Source organism: Amphiprion ocellaris, chromosome 3 (genome assembly GCF_022539595.1).
Source record: "Amphiprion ocellaris isolate individual 3 ecotype Okinawa chromosome 3, ASM2253959v1, whole genome shotgun sequence".
Lineage (NCBI taxonomy): Eukaryota > Metazoa > Chordata > Actinopteri > Pomacentridae > Amphiprion > Amphiprion ocellaris.
In genome coordinates, this window is record NC_072768.1 from 13,594,026 (window position 1) to 13,609,984 (window position 15,959).

Here is a 15,959-nt window from a genome sequence, read left to right on the forward strand (position 1 = left end):
CCGCCTCTCCCGGTGTTCATGTACAAAACATCAAGCACAACGATGTCGGCGCCGCCAAAGTTTCAACAGAGGGCGGGACGGTTGTGTCAACGTGTCCGGGAGAGGTCATTCCCTTCTCGGCCAGCGGGCGGCGCTGTTTAATCTGCTTTTGCTGCCCTGTTCTCATGATTTGTGTGCTGATAAAAACGCGCACCACAAAATATCTGCAAATGGCTCACCCTGTAACCAGTTTCTTTAAAAAAAAAACTAAAAGTTAAATGTTTTATTAGGGTCCGAGCACCGAATGGTGCGAAGACCCTATTGAAATGCAAGGAATTATTAGGGTCCGAGTACCGAATGGTGCGAAGACCCTATTGGAATGCAAGGAATTATTAGGGTCCGAGCACCACTTCGTGGTGCGAGGAACCTATTGAAACCCTAAGAATTATTATTATTATTATTATTTTTCTTCGTCCGCCGGGAAATCGGCCTTTTTGACGCCCTAAACATACACGAAAACGCATGAAAATCGCCACACACATCAGAACCGGCGAAAAATTTGATATTTTAGGGAAATGGCACGCGTGCGTGCCAAAATGGCTCAATAGCGCCCCCTAGAAAATTAAGAAAATTCAGCCCCCGGACAGTGTTTGACCTAGACTTCTGAAATTCGGTACACATATGTAACTCATCAAGACGCACAAAAAAGCCTCTTGCATCATTACCCATAATGCAACAGGAAGTCGGCCATTTTGAATTATGAGTCATTTTTGGACATTTTTTGATATCTATAAACTCAAACAGCGTAATCCTGAGAGAGCTGAAATTTGGCCAGGATGTACTCCAGTCATGGGTGATCAAAAGTTATCAAAACGCTCCGCAAAAGTCTGAGGACGCGGAAATGGCGAGCCACGGAATGCGGCCATTTTGAAATATGATTCATATTTTGGACAATTTTGTCATTTTTGGACATTTCCAAAAGCTATAAACTCAAACAGCTTAACCCCGACAGAGCTCAAACTTGGCCAGGATGTACTCCCGTCATGGTTGATCAAAAGTTATCAAAACGCTCTGCAAAAGTTTGAGGGCGTGGAAATGGCGAGCCACGGAATGCGGCCATTTTGAAACATGATTCATATTTTGGACAATTTTGTCATTTTTGGACATTTTCAAAAGCTATAACCTCAAACAGCGTAACCACGAGAGAGCTCAAATTTGGTCAGGATGGACACCAGTCATGGTTGATCAAAAGTTATCAAAACGCTCCGCAAAAGTCTGAGGGCGTGGCCATAGTTACCAGCGGAATGCGGCCATTTTGAATGTCTTGCCATGAAACAGGAAGTGCTGTCTAACTAGCCTGTACATACTCCAGTCTGCTTCAAATTATACATGTGTGATCAGAGTCCAGCCCTAATCACGTCCATAGGTTGATATACACTCACAGTCATAGCGCCACATGGCGGCCATTTTGAATTTCTCGCCATTAAACAGGAAGTGCTGTGTAACCAGACTGTACATGCTCCAATCTGCCTGAAATTTTACATGCATGATCAGAGTCCGGCCCTAATCACATCTTTGTGCCACTTGGCGGCCATTTTGGATTTCTCGCCATGAAACAGGAAGTGCTGTGTAACCAGCCTGTACATGCTCCAATCTACCTGAAATTTTACATGCATGATCAGAGTCCGGCCCTAATCACATCTTTGTGCCACTTGGCGGCCATTTTGGATTTCTCGCCATGAAACAGGAAGTGCTGTGTAACCAGCCTGTACATGCCCCAATCTGCCTGAAATTTTACATGCATGATCAGAGTCCGGCCCTAATCACATCTTTGTGCCACTTGGCGGCCATTTTGGATTTCTCGCCATGAAACAGGAAGTGCTGTGTAACCAGCCTGTACATGCTCCAATCTGCCTGAAATTTTACATGTATGATCAGAGTCCGGCCCTAATCACATCTTTGCACCACTTGGCGGCCATTTTGGATTTCTCGCCATGAAACAGGAAGTGCTGTGTAAGTAGCCTGTACATGCTCCAATCTGCCTGAAACTTTACTCTCTCAGTTGCAGCGCCTCCTGGTGGATATGCGTGAGCCAGTCGGGCCGCTCGGATGCGAGGACTCGTCCAACGCTGCTTGCAGCTTTTATTGGTTTAGTGGTTGGAAGTCAATAAAACATTAGCGTCAGTCAAATTGAATGCGTCAGTGGATGGAAGTGGTGGTTGCCTTGTGCTGCTCTTCACTTCACTGCAGCTCCATGGCTCCATCTGCTGGACGGACAGAAGTGCAGCAGCTGATGGCAGCTTCTTTGACCTCGCTGCTGTCAGACCCCAGATTAGGGTTTATTTCAGATATATATAATAGAAAATAGTAATTAAAAAATAAGCTGATGTTGTATTTTTGCAGCAGTGAGTTTTACAGGGTTAAGAGCAACCAGTCAAAGGTTATTACTGAGGATTTTAAACAAAAACATTCAGGCAAACAGTTAACATCATAGGGTGCCTGACATGTTTGTTTTTTTTCTGGGTCGATACAGATTTTTTTTGTAATCAAGGAGATCAATAACCAAGATTTGGAATCACTACACATTTGCAGAAAAAATAAAGTTTTTGAACAGCACATAAAGTTAAGTTAAAATTAAAATAATCACGAGTTGCAGCCTTTGCTTATTTATGTTTTACATGCCGAAGTTGTCCTTCAGTGTTTCACTGATCAGATTGTGCTGTGGGCAGGAACAAGATCAGAGGGAGGCAGCTGCAGCAGACCCAAAGTAGTTTCACATTCATTTATCTGATCAGATTTCAGGGGGCTTTTTTTTTTTTTTTTTTTTTTTAAAGAAATGGGACCAATAATTGAAAACATGCTAAATATCAGATGGGATCATTGGTGTCACAGGACATCTGCAGACACAGGTCAAAGATTACAAGGAGTTTATTTAACGAATGAAACTAAAACCAACACAGAAAGGATAACTAAACCAAGGTGAAAACAAAAAGGGGAAACCAGACTAATTGTAGGAGAAAGGTTCTGGTTTCAAAGTCTTTGGTCTGGCAGAGAGCGGAAGAATGAAGAACCGGGCCTTCGTGGATTAAGGTGATTGAGAACAGGTGAATCAATCCCCACACCCGTGAGAGAGATGGATGGATGGATGGATGGATGGATGGATGGATGGATTGATAGGTAGGGAGGTAGATGGACCATAGATAGATGGATGGATAGGTAGATTCTGCAGTGGGGAAATTTTCAGTGTGGCAGTAGCAGATAGGAAAAAAAGTAAAAAGAAAAGCAGCACTCAGTGCACAGATATAAATAGATGCTTTCTCCTTAGAGAAGAAATAGAAATGCTTGTAAAAAAAAAAAATCTTGTGAAATTGCACATATTGACTTATTTACATTTTATTGCAGTTACTTCATGGGTGATCTGAACTACTGGGAGCAGGTTTGATTGAACACAGTCTGACTGCTGCAGGAAGGAAGGACCTCCTTCAAACATGGTGGGTGAAGCAGTCTGTCCCTGAAGGAGCTGCCGGTGATGGTCCTGTTTCCTGCAGGGGGTGGGAGATGTCCTCCATGATAGACAACAGCTTTGTCATCATCCTCCTGTCTAACACCAGCCCAGGACAGAGCTTGCTTTCTTAACCAGTTTCTTTAGTCTCTTCCTGTCTGCAGCCGTGATGCTGCTGCTCCAGCAGACCACTCCATACAGGATGGCTGATACCACCACACAACCATAAAAGGTCCTCAGAATTGCTCCCTGCACCCCGAAGGACCTCAGTTTCCTGAGCAGGTGAAGTCTGTTCTGACCTTTCTTACACCGTGCGTTGGTGTTCTATCTCTAGACATGTTTGAATGTCTTTATCAATAAATGGTCAAACACATGTTGAGTGTCAGTTCAGCTGTTTGTTCCACACATGTATATGTTCCTATGTGATTGGTGTCTTGCAGTCAGAGTGTAAAGAATTGAAGCTGTCAGAGGCTTTCTGTGGTGAAGAGGCTGCAGGACATCAGCTGCTCCAACAGGTGACGCCTTTGTTCTTTGGCTCCAACCAGAACTAGCAATAAATCAGCATGAGCTGCAGCTTATCCACCTCATAGAGTGTATAATAAAGAAACCAAGAGGTTTTAGTTGATAGCTGTCTCTAGTGAATGACCAGCAGTGTGTTGTTCAGGTTGTGAGGAGAAGTAAAAAGCTTACAGCAGCTGGTATTCCCAGGTAGTCTCCCATCCAAATACTAACCAGGCCCAACCCTGCTTAGCTTTGCAGATCAGATGAGATTGGGTGTATTCAGTCTCAGAAACAAACCTACAATGTAGGTTCTGTACCTCACATGATTCAAATCTCCACTCACACCTTTTATTTGTCCTTTGATTGCTCCAGTACTGATTGATGCCATCATTTAAGCCAATTTACAACAACACCTTGTAGGAAATGTGGTGCAGAGGTAAGTTCTGTGCCTCACATGTTGAAGGTCCATGGTTCAAATCCCCACTCACACTTTTTATGTGTACTTTGGATGCTCTGAAGTACTAATTGCTAGCATCATTTAAGCAAAGTTAGAGTAGCATCTTGTAGGACAGGTGGTGTAGAGGTAAGTTTTTTGCCTGGCATGTTGAAGGTCCTCGGTTGAAATCCACCTTAGTACCTAAATTATCTTCACCTCCTTAATAGTTTTGTGTACCATCATTTACGAAAACTAAGAGTTACACCCAGTAGGAAGGATAGCGCAGTGGTAAGTTATCTGCCTCTCATCCAGGAGGTTTTTGGTTCGAATCCAGCCCAGGGCTCTTTTGACACTTTTTAAGATAAGATAAAGATAAGATAAAGTTCTTTATTTCTCCCCACTCCAGGGGAAATTTACATTGTTACAGCAGCTTTATTTACAATATATACCTACTTTGACTGTATGACAACCTCTTTCAACCATCATTACAACAAAGTCCATGAAGGACCTTGTGTGAAAGATAGCTCACACATAGGTCGTGTGTCTGTCATGTGGAGGGTCATGGTTCGAATCCCCACTGGGAACCTTGCGGAGGATGATAGTGGAGTGGAAAGGTTGTGGTCTGTGGTGTGGAGTGTCAGTGGATTGGAGTTGAAGGGTGGTTCCAGCAAAACCCAGAAGTTGCCTGAAAGAGCGTAAAGAGCGTAAAGAGCGTAAAGAGCGTAAAGAGCGCAAAGAGCGCAAAGAGCGCAAAGAGCGCAAAGAGCGCAAAGAGCGCAAAGAGCGCAAAGAGCGCAAAGAGCGCAAAGAGCGCAAAGAGCGCAAAGAGCTTTTTGCCCAAATGTGAAAAAAAAGCTTGAGCAGAGTGGGGGATTGAACCTGCACTCTCCAGGTTCCAAACCACCATCACTACCTCTGGACTACCGGTCCTACATACCCAGATACAGGCTTCATGTGTACTTTATGAACTTCTTTTATTTATTTATTGACTTATTTCTATCAGATCCCTTTCAGCAGCTCATGAGCATCAGTTTTGAGTTACTTTATGTGTACTTTACAAACTTCTTTTATTTATTTATTCATACTTTTATTTAATCAATTTAGATTTCCTTATTTATTTCATTAGTCATTTATTTATTTACATTATTTTATTTATTTTATTTCTATTTATTTATTCATTCATTTATTTATTTACCTTAAATTACTTTCAGCCATACATAAGCATCAATTTTGGGTTACTCTGTGTGTTCTTTATGAACTTATGTGTATGTATGTATTTATTTATTACATATTTATGTATATATTTATATCATATTCCTGAATTTTGGGTTACTTCATGTGTTCTTTATGAACTTATTTTATTTATTTATTTATAAAATAACCAAAAAGTGATGCTGACTGCTGAAAAAGAATTTGATTTAAATAAATAAATGAAAAATAAAATAAAGTAAAAATTCAGAATTAATAAATATTTATGTATTATTTAATTAATTTTTATGTGTTTATTTATTTACATTAAATTTCTTGTCAATATGATCAGGAGTAAACCTAGACTACTGGACTGCTGAACATGTAAGAACATATATGAACATGTACGTATGAACATGTATGTAAGAACAGCTGACGTCTGAACAATTGATGTCAGAACAGCTGATGTAAGAACAGCTGATGTCCGCCAGGTGTCGCTGTTGGTCCGCTGCGGCCTCCAGAAGACACACCTCCATCCTCCTCCTCCTCCTCCTCCACGCCGCTGCTGCTTTCAGGAAGCGGAAGCAGGAATGTTGGAGTGTTTTTAGAAAAGTTTGGACTCTTTTTGTGACAGTTCGGGAGCAGAGACGCGGACTGCGGAGGACCATGACGGTGAGTTACCGGGACGCTGGCCGCCGCTCTGCCCGCTGAGAGGCCGCTGCTGTCGTTGTGGAGGGTTTTAGTGAGCCGCTGTCAGTGGAGCCCCACTGAGCAGGAACCAGAGAACTGGATCAGCAAGTTGGTTTGATCTGAGACAGAACAGAGATAGAAAGACAGAAAGACAGAAGCAGGTTTAGAGGAGATTTATTCAGTCTGAGCTGCTTTTAGGTCAGATTCATGGAGTTTATTAGACTGGAGGAGGTTCACATGACAGATCAGCATCTGTAAGGTCAGTACTGTGTGTGTGTGCGCGCGCGCGCGTGTGTGATGTAAGAGCGTGTTGACAAACAAGCTGCGTTGCTCGTGTCCATTAAACTCATTTATAGGTAATTAATTAATAGTTATGTCACAAAATGGTGCAAAACGTTTATTAAATTTTCAGTTCAAAACCTCAAATATTTAAGGTTAATTCGCTTTTAATTAACTAATAAATTACCAGACTAATGAGTGCAGCAGAAGAAATATTCTTCCGTATTCAGAAGTGACTTGTCAGATACTGAACTTCAACATTTAGTCGGTTAAATGTTGTGAAATGTGACAAAATGGTGAAAAATGCTTCTTATAGTTCTCCACAGCTCAAAGTTTTACTGAAGTATCGTCAATATTTCCAGTTTACTATCATACAGCCGACGACAAAGGAAAGGTTTGGCTTTTTTTTGTTTCTAAAAGATCTGAAAGAACTCATCAGTTATCAGAACAGCTGATGACTAATTCTCTTTTAATTAACGAATGGATTACCAGACTAATGAGTGCAGCTAAATAAATATTCTTCCATAATCTAAAGTCAGATACTGAACTCCAACATTTAGTCGATTAATAAATTAGATTCAAGCTTCTTAAACCTAAATTCAGGCGACTATTGATCACATTGATTCCAAAAAAGAAGCCTTTGAGTCTTAAAATCTGCTTCCATCTTTCCATCTCCTCATCCGTTTTTCATATATTAAAAGTAGTTTTATATGCTGTGATGCAGACTTTAAATGTGAGACCACTTACTAAAGTGATGAAGTAAATGTAGTGGAGTAAAAAACACAATTTTGTCCTGTGAATAAAGTTTAAAATTAAAATACTTTCTTCATCTCATTTGTTTTGTTTGCAGGATCTTAATATGTAACTAGAGTAAAGAAGTAAATGTAGTCGAGGAAAAAATTTATGAAATTATGTTCCTTCTTTCATCTCTTTTTTATATCTAAAAGGAAATGTATATTTTTTTTATATGCAAAATCTTATTTTGTAACGGAAATGATCGAGTAAATGGAAAAAGTTAAATTCTTACATAAATGAAGTCCATGAAATTAAAATATTTAAGTAAAGTGCAAGTATGTCAAATTCAATATATGTAATTATTTTCCGTCTCTTCATATTTTTTCATTTTTATAATGTAAATTCATATATTATGTTTGCAGAATCCTAATTTGTAATTAATAATTAAAGTCATAAAGTAAACGTAACTCACTGGAATTAAAATACTCAAATTTAAGTGGTGATGTGTCAAATTGAATATATGTAGATATTTTCCATCTCTTTATGTCATTCATGTTTTGATTGTTTATGTTTTGTTTGCATAATCTTAATTTATAACTAGTAACTAATGTGATCAAGTAAATGTAGTCGAGTAAAAAGTATTTGTTAAAGTTCCATGAAATTAGATTCAAATTCAATATAAATAGTTGATTTCAATCTCTTCATCTCTTTTCCATATTTAGAAGAGTTGTTTTATGTATACCTAAATGGATTTTAGAGTTATTTTCCACCTTAATTTTTCATGTTTGTTTCATAAAACACCTCTCTGATGCTTCTGTTATCACTGTTCTGTCTTTGAGGCGACTATTTTTGACATTAATCCCAAAAACAAACGTTAAAGTCTTTGCCTGCGTTTTGCTGGAGCAGAAACAGTGGACGGTCGCATCGGTGCAGGTTCCACTCGGGATCTGGTTTGTGTTTCGGTCGACAGGTTTCCTTAACAGTCAGCTGAATATTCCTGCAGTCAGTGGGTCATCCTCAGTTAACAGCGACATAAAACAGGCCAAGACAGAAACCCTCCACATTTCTAAATAGTTTATCACCTAACGTAGATTCATGCTTTGCTTACATCAGATAATATTCAGAACATTCTTCCAATATTGTGATGAGTTACATCTCCAGGCTCAATCTGCAGCCGTCTTCCTCTGATAATAAATTTCTCTCTATGAGTTAGTCGTCAGCATCGCATTTAATCATTTTACTTCTGTTTTTAGAGTAAATAATCCCTGAAATACCTGACAATGTTTATTTTCAAATAGTTACATAATTAAAATGTGCAATAATTGCCAGAATTCTTTTCTATATTAAAAAAAAAATAAGGTTTTGTGTGAATAGTTCGATCAGATTTTAACATTCTGTACATTTTTGTTATAATTTTGCAGTTATAAAAATGTGTTTTCTGACCAGTAACTAGAATTGGTTCTTTTATGTTTCGTTTTAGGGGCTGATTGTTGTTCGTATATGTGTGTGCTGGAACCAAAATGTATTTTTTCTTTATAAAAAACATGTTCAACAATGAATAGCTGCTGATTATTAGATGTATAATTTGCAGGTGAAAACAGCAAAGTCTTGTGAAGAGTTGATGCAGCAGCATTTAACCCTGTAAGACCCAAATAGGTTGTGTGTATATATGTGTGTGTGTGTGTGTGTGTGTCTTTTTTTATGTAATTTTTTTCTATACTTGGGTATGTCTATGTCTATGAGTTTTAACTCCATGCTGACATTTAGTCATTAAAACTCTGATTATTATGTTAAATTTTTACCTGGACGTCTAAAAAACACAGCAGAAATAAATAATTAATCACGTCAGTTGTGAAAGTTTGCAGCTATTTCAATAACTAATGAACTGAAAATGCTCTTTTTCAAATAAAACTACAGAATGTTTCTCAGTTCTAGCTTCCTAATTAGGACCATTTGCCACTTTTTCTTTGTTTTCTGTGACATTTATGCCGCAGCATAAAGTGCCGACTGAAACCAGAGTTTGCAGAAATAAGAGTTTTATTTCAAATAATCGTTTAATTCTAAACCAAGGCTGATAAAGTACAAAACAAAAATGCAGCTGTAAGAACATCCAGCTGCAAAAATGAGAGTTGATACCAGTCTCCTTTATCCACAGATGTAGATAGTTTAGTTCATGCATCACTAAAGATCCTGTAAAACCATAAATATGTTTCCGTTCGGACAAACAAGGGAAGATGTTAGCTCAGGAAAGCGTGTGAAACTGTTGCCGTTTTCTTTAGTTTGTGAATTGTTTGTGCAAGAAAGTCATTAAAGTTGTATGAAAATCGTAAAAAGCATCACGGTTCGTTGCTCGGCTCAGCTCTGGATGCTCTGTTGTCCTTCAGTGACTCTAAAACCTCTTTAGGTCTTAAAGAGTTCGACTGAACATCTGATCTGTGCATCGTTTGTCTCTGATGCTGCAGCAGTCGACTCTGTTGTTGTTGTTTTTGTTTTCTGACATTCCGGTTGGTTTTGCATCAGAGAGGAATCTAAAAATAAACTGTCTGTCTCCTCACTCGGACAGGAAGTCATTCTGTTCATCATTCTAAACACTCGTTTCCTGTTTCACATGTTCTCATTCACATTTGGCTCCTCTCATCTTCTTCCTCTCCATCCTCTTCCTCCTCTTCCAGCTTCTCCTCGTGATGTTTGACTTCCACTTCGCTGCTTTAGTTTTCACAGCTTGTTGACTCGATGCCAGCTCAGGTGTCTGAACGGCGGGATGGAATTTTCCCTTTGGTGTCATTTATGGGCCGTTACGCCTCAAATCAATCAGTCTAAAGAACTATTTCATCTCAATCATCACTGCTTTGACAGATTGTTTTTGCATGAAATGCTAATATTTTTTGAGACCATTGTTAATGAGTGTTCAGTGATGGGGATTTTTATGATGGCTTAAATTTTACACATAATTACGGATTATTTGAGCTGTTTGCCAAATATGACAGGTTGGAGACTCTAGTAACTCCAGACTGTATATTTATAGTAACTGCTTGAATTTACCTTCAAGCATCTCTTCCAATAAATATATGAATTCAGGAAGTATAACAGATGAGGTAACTGTTATTAGCGTAGAATAGCTTTATTGTCATCATACATGGGGGCATGAAAATGTCAGTCGCTGCCACTGGACGGTGCATTGAAACAAGCTAAATTAACAACAATAAATAATAAAATCAGATGTACATATAAAACAAAACTATATGAAGAATTCCAACACATGCAAAAGAGGTAAGATATATACAGTACAGTCCACCTAACATAGAGTTTTAAAGGTTTATTCCACCCAAAATATGACTTCGTGTCCTCGTACCTCTAATTCTAAAACTTTGTTCTGCCCAAAATACAACTTTTTCTCAAGTGCTCAAAGGTTTGTGTGTGAGTGTAGTTCATATATATTTATAGTAGCTGCTTAAGATTTGAACTTCAAGTGTCTCTTCCAATAAGCATGTGAATGTGATAAATGTTATCGGTAAGAGTTCATTCTGTCTCTCCAACCCACAACGTGGAGTCTGAAAATATAATGTGTCAAAATGAATGCGTTAATGCAGATTTATCCATAATCACGATTAACCCTCCTGTTGTCCTCATTTACAGGCACCAAGGAATATTGTTTCCTTGTCTGAAAAAAATCCAAAAATTCCGCAAAAAAAATTCCTCAAATTTCTGAAAATTTGCCAAACCTTAAGGAAGAAAATTCCAGTAATTCCTTAAAAGTTTCCCTTAAAAGTTGTATTTAAAAAATCCCCCAAATTTGGCAAGAAAATTCTTGTAAATATTTTCAAAAAATGAGTAAATATCTTCCAAAAAAAATCCTAAAAATATCTAAAGTGATTACATATATGTCAGTAAAACTTCTAATATTGTCTTTAAGAACATTCACAAGAAAAATCAACAAAATCCAGCGATATTCGCTGTTTTTTGGTTGATTTTTTGTGAATGTTCTTAAGAAACATTTTTAACATTTCTTTTTTTCCACCAAAAAATGTTAAAAAATTTCCCAAAAATGTTGAAAATGTGGACATCAGAAGTTTCACTGTGAAAATATTTTTTTTTTTTTCCCACATTTTCAAACGTTAAAACGACACGAGGGTTAATGTGATTTCAATGCAGTTATTCCATCTGCAGCGCACAATCACTCAAAATTCGGCAACGCATTTTGGGCAGTTTGTCCAAGTAGACTTACCGTAGCGCATGTTGTTCTGGTAGTGGCAGAACCAAGCAACTCTAAATGGAAGACGCTAAACAGCACGTTGGCCGTCTTGGTGGGAAATATGACTTTTATATATCTATATATATCTATATATATATATATATCTATATCTACCTATATATCTATATTTGATGAACTTGAATTAGCACAGTTTAAGTTCTGCTTGTAATGGCGTTGGTGATACGTTCCGAGATGATTTATGTCTCGTATCTTCACCTGATACACCATGGCCTTCAAGTGCTCCCAAAGATAGCGTCAAACACATCTTCTAGAGCAGTGGTTCCCAACCTGGGGTCCGTGCCCCCATAGAGGGGACGCCAGAGATCAGAGGGGGGCAAAGCTTTGTCTGCTCAGAGGCTGAGGTTATAAAAATTAGATTTTCCAATTCTGGATAAAATCAGAGTAACAGACTCACTGTGTCATCATAAGTCTACCTATAAAACATTTTTGAAACACATTTATGCTACTTCGATGGCCACACCTCCTTGATCTTTCAACTTCTCTCCACGCTTTCTTCTGGTTTCTCGCTCGCTCATCCCGATTTATTATTTCTGTGTGCAGTTAGAAAATTACTGACGGGAACGATGTTTGAAAAACGCAAAACTGGTGAAGATTCATCAGTACCTAAAAACTCCGGCTATACCTCGAGAGTTACCTTAAATTTGGTTTTATTAAAGGACAAGACAAAATTATGTTATTTGTGGTGAAATGCTCGTAAATGACAGCATGAAGCCAGCGAATTACGACGTCAGGAAACAAAACACAGTTCGGTAAAGTTGGAAGACATTCACAGATTCGGACTTCCGGCATCAATAACTCATTAAATATACGTTGTCTAAACATAAACGATGCCTCTTTTCCACCGTTGTAAGGTAGACAATATGCTACAAGCCCAGTTTAATCAAAGGTCACTGTCTTTCAAGCTGCAGAAATGACTGATGTCTATGAGCAGCAGGCTGTGCGACGAGTGAACAGGGACCGTCTGCAAAATGCAAAATTCTAGGGGTGAGGTGCGTCTTATAGGGGGACTCCAAGCCAAATAGTTTGGGAACCGCAGTTCTAGGCTATCTGAAACACACAAAAACCATACATTATACATTTTCCAATTAAATTGTTTTTGTTTATTTTATTATTTATGTGGGATAGAGAAGGATGCTGATGTGCAGCAGTTTAATGACTTCAGTGTGGTTCTGTTATTATTTGCACATGCAGGGAGGAACTTTTAAACATGCTGAGAATGTTCATAATAAACATTTTCATAAATGTGAACATCTCTACATTTCTACCTTCGTCAGTGGTTGTTTTAGTTCCAGCTGTAATAGGATTCTATGCACACTGTAGATAGCTTCAGTAACTCCACTGCTCAGGAAGTATTTGCCATAAGTCCACTTCATTTTTAATTTAGAGCTGCTACTGGAAGTGTTTGGCTGCTAACAAACTGTTTGCTGGTTTGAGGGATGAAACGGTGGAAGGATGTTTAGTAGTGAGATGAGAAGCTGAGAAGATTCCTTTATTATTAATGACCAACACACCCACACTGAGCCCAGCTGAGATTACACACAGATATCTGCGTGTTAGTCGTATTGATGAGCTCTAATGTCCAACACAATCAAACACACAAGCTTCAGCTTAGAATTTTGTTTCTAACTTCTTTACAGAGATGCTGTCCAGGCTCAGTCTGGTAGATCATTATCAGACCCATTCTGAGTGTTTCTTCACTGCATTCTGCTGTCTGTTCACCTCAGCCAAAAATCATCTGTATATAATGTTTTTTTTTCTGCAAGTTTTGCACTGTTTCTTTTTCTTATCTATTCCTGCACTGCCTTTATACTTTTTCTTTGGAGCTGCTGTAACGGTGAACTTTCCCCACTGTGGGATCAATAAAGTTTATCCTTATCCTTATCCTTAAATAATAATATAAACAAAAAAATCAAGAGTTAAGTCATTTATTTAGAAATAAGGAATATAGAATGTAAAAGTAATAAAGTGTTCCCTAGCTGTGTGAAACTTCATATATCTCTCCAAACTATCTCCCTTCCTCCTGTTCCTTTTTACTCCAGCTCATCTCCCTCCACGTCTCTTCCATAGAAATTCCTCTGGAAATCACGTCTCATTCTGGCAGTGTTGGAGATCCCAGTGAGGTCAGAGGCTCCTGTTGGGAGTAAACACAGGGTTTCTGCAGGGCATTAAAAAGCATTAATTGTCATTAAATTGATTTTGCAAACATTAAGGCCTTAAATGGCATTCTTAGTGGCATTAAAAATTCTTTCTGCTATTTTCAAGAAAAATATTTGATAATATATAAATGTAGACTGTGATTCGTCAGATATGTGCATCTGCGTAAACATGCCGAACCATTGCAAAAATTGCTCCAGCCGGTCGGGTACAATTGCCAAAAATTGCATGTTTGGAAAGTAGAGGAGAACTAGGAAATGGGGAAATGCAAAGTTCAGCAAAAATGGCAAGAAAACATGGATTTCAGAGAATGACTGCAGCCAGTGGGTGGTCAGGGGTGGTCAATTCACGAGTTATTTGTAAAAACCCTTAAAACCGACTTCTCTGTGGTGCTATGTCTGTAAAAGTCTTCTCTGTTTTTCTTGTTGTTTTCAATGTTTTTTCCCCTTTAAGTTTTTTCTGTCCAGAGATGAAAAACAGGCAAAATCTTTGTTAATATGCGCCGTCTCTGTTAAATAAGCCACTAACTATGAAGGATTGTGTGTGTCTGTGCAGGTGAGGTACCTGTTGCTGATGTCGCTGTAGAGTCGTCAGTCTTCTCTGACTGATCAGAAATGGAGAGTGGAGCTCTGGGAATGGAAACCAGCGCCGCTACAGGTGGGTCGTCTTCAACAGCCTCTATAATTAAATAAATTAAATTAATTAAAAATTAAAATTAATTAAATTAAAAAAACTGTTAAAATATAAATAGCAAAAAATAAACTGAGCTAAAAGTATACATTTGATACATTTTTGCTAAATGAATGGATAAAATTTGAAATAATTTATGGAATTGATAAACCATTGAAATAATGAACTAGAAATACAGACAAACATGTTATGCCACGTTTATAACTTTTATAAATATATATGTTTGTGGTGTTGTTTTACATTCACTATAAAAATGGTGAAGGGAAGGTGGTGCTGATTAACTGGTACCACTGGTTTTAATGGTTTGTTGTTACTGGTGGCATAAATTCGAAGCATTCATGCAGATTTATCTCTTTCCTGTGAGTTTTTGGGTATATTGCAGTTCAGTCTGATATTGCATTAATGCTGGTCCTTCAGTTCTGTCTTTATAACTGTCAGAAACAACAGTTAGCCGTCCCAGATATGCAGGATGAGGACTCATGTGATGCCTCAGCTGCTCACCTGCTGTGTGTGTTTGTTCTGACTCAGCTGTGTTTGTTGCGTTAAATACCTGCCCAACCCGATCGATGACTTCATGCTCCATTGATCCTCAGATCCCAGACTGAAGTCGATGAGCATGGCCTGTGTGCGGCGGCGGGCCTGGGCCCAGAGCAAAGACTCCGTCTGGCAGGAGTCAAAACCAGGGGACTGTGGCCCCCAGGGACCCCAACAGACCCAGACTAATGGTAACACACAGAGACCCTCGGGGAGCCAGGTTAGACTGAACTTGCCTGGAGTTGTTGAATGTCAGAATGTTTAGAAAGTATTTTACATTAACTATATAACGGCAGAGAGCTCACCTCAGCTGACAGCCAAAGTCCAGGATTGTTATCTGATGATTTTATCTTTATGTTTATGTGGTATAGCTGCATATGTTTACTGGAACGGTGTCTCCATGACAGTTTGTCCATCCGATGGAAAGTTTTTTTTCCAGCTGTAAAATCTTCCACTCAGTACACACCTATGTCCCAGTTTTTTTTTTATAACTTCATATATCAAAAATATGTCTTAATGTAAAGTATTAAACAAATATTGCCACACATAGTTTATTTCTTTGCTCACAAATATTGATGTTGGACTTCTAAGTTAAGTTCCACTTTTGTTTAAGGTCCAGTAGATCTCTGACTGTGTTGAAGTGAATGGGGAAAAACACAGCTCCTTTCTAACAGTACTGGAGATTAACATAAAGGTTAAGATAGTGTCCCTCACAAAATACAATCTAACGATGGTGTTTCCTTCAGCTTTGACAGCACGCTAGCATGCTAAGCTAAAAAGGTAGACATTGTAAACACACTTGCTGAATAACAGAAGTTTTAACGAGTATGTGAGCATGCTGATGTTAGCATTTAGCTCTAAGTGTCTAAGTAAATCCTACAAAGACGCTAGCATAGCTTTAGCTAATAGCTTGACATAAGCCCTGACTATGTCCGAGTTTTTTAATAACTTAATTTATCAAAATGTATCTTGATATGAAGTTCAAAACAATATTACCA

At 38.4% G+C, this 15,959-nt stretch overlaps 1 long non-coding RNA gene across 1 annotated transcript; it reads left to right on the forward strand.

Moving 5' to 3' along the window:
* Window positions 1-6,153: 6,153 nt before the first annotated feature.
* LOC129348602 (uncharacterized) lies at window positions 6,154-15,167 on the forward strand. The gene is made up of 3 exons (XR_008601204.1): window positions 6,154-6,278; window positions 14,293-14,394; window positions 15,021-15,167. It is a non-coding gene; the product is annotated as an uncharacterized LOC129348602 (long non-coding RNA).
* The last annotated feature ends 792 nt before the right edge of the window (window positions 15,168-15,959 follow it).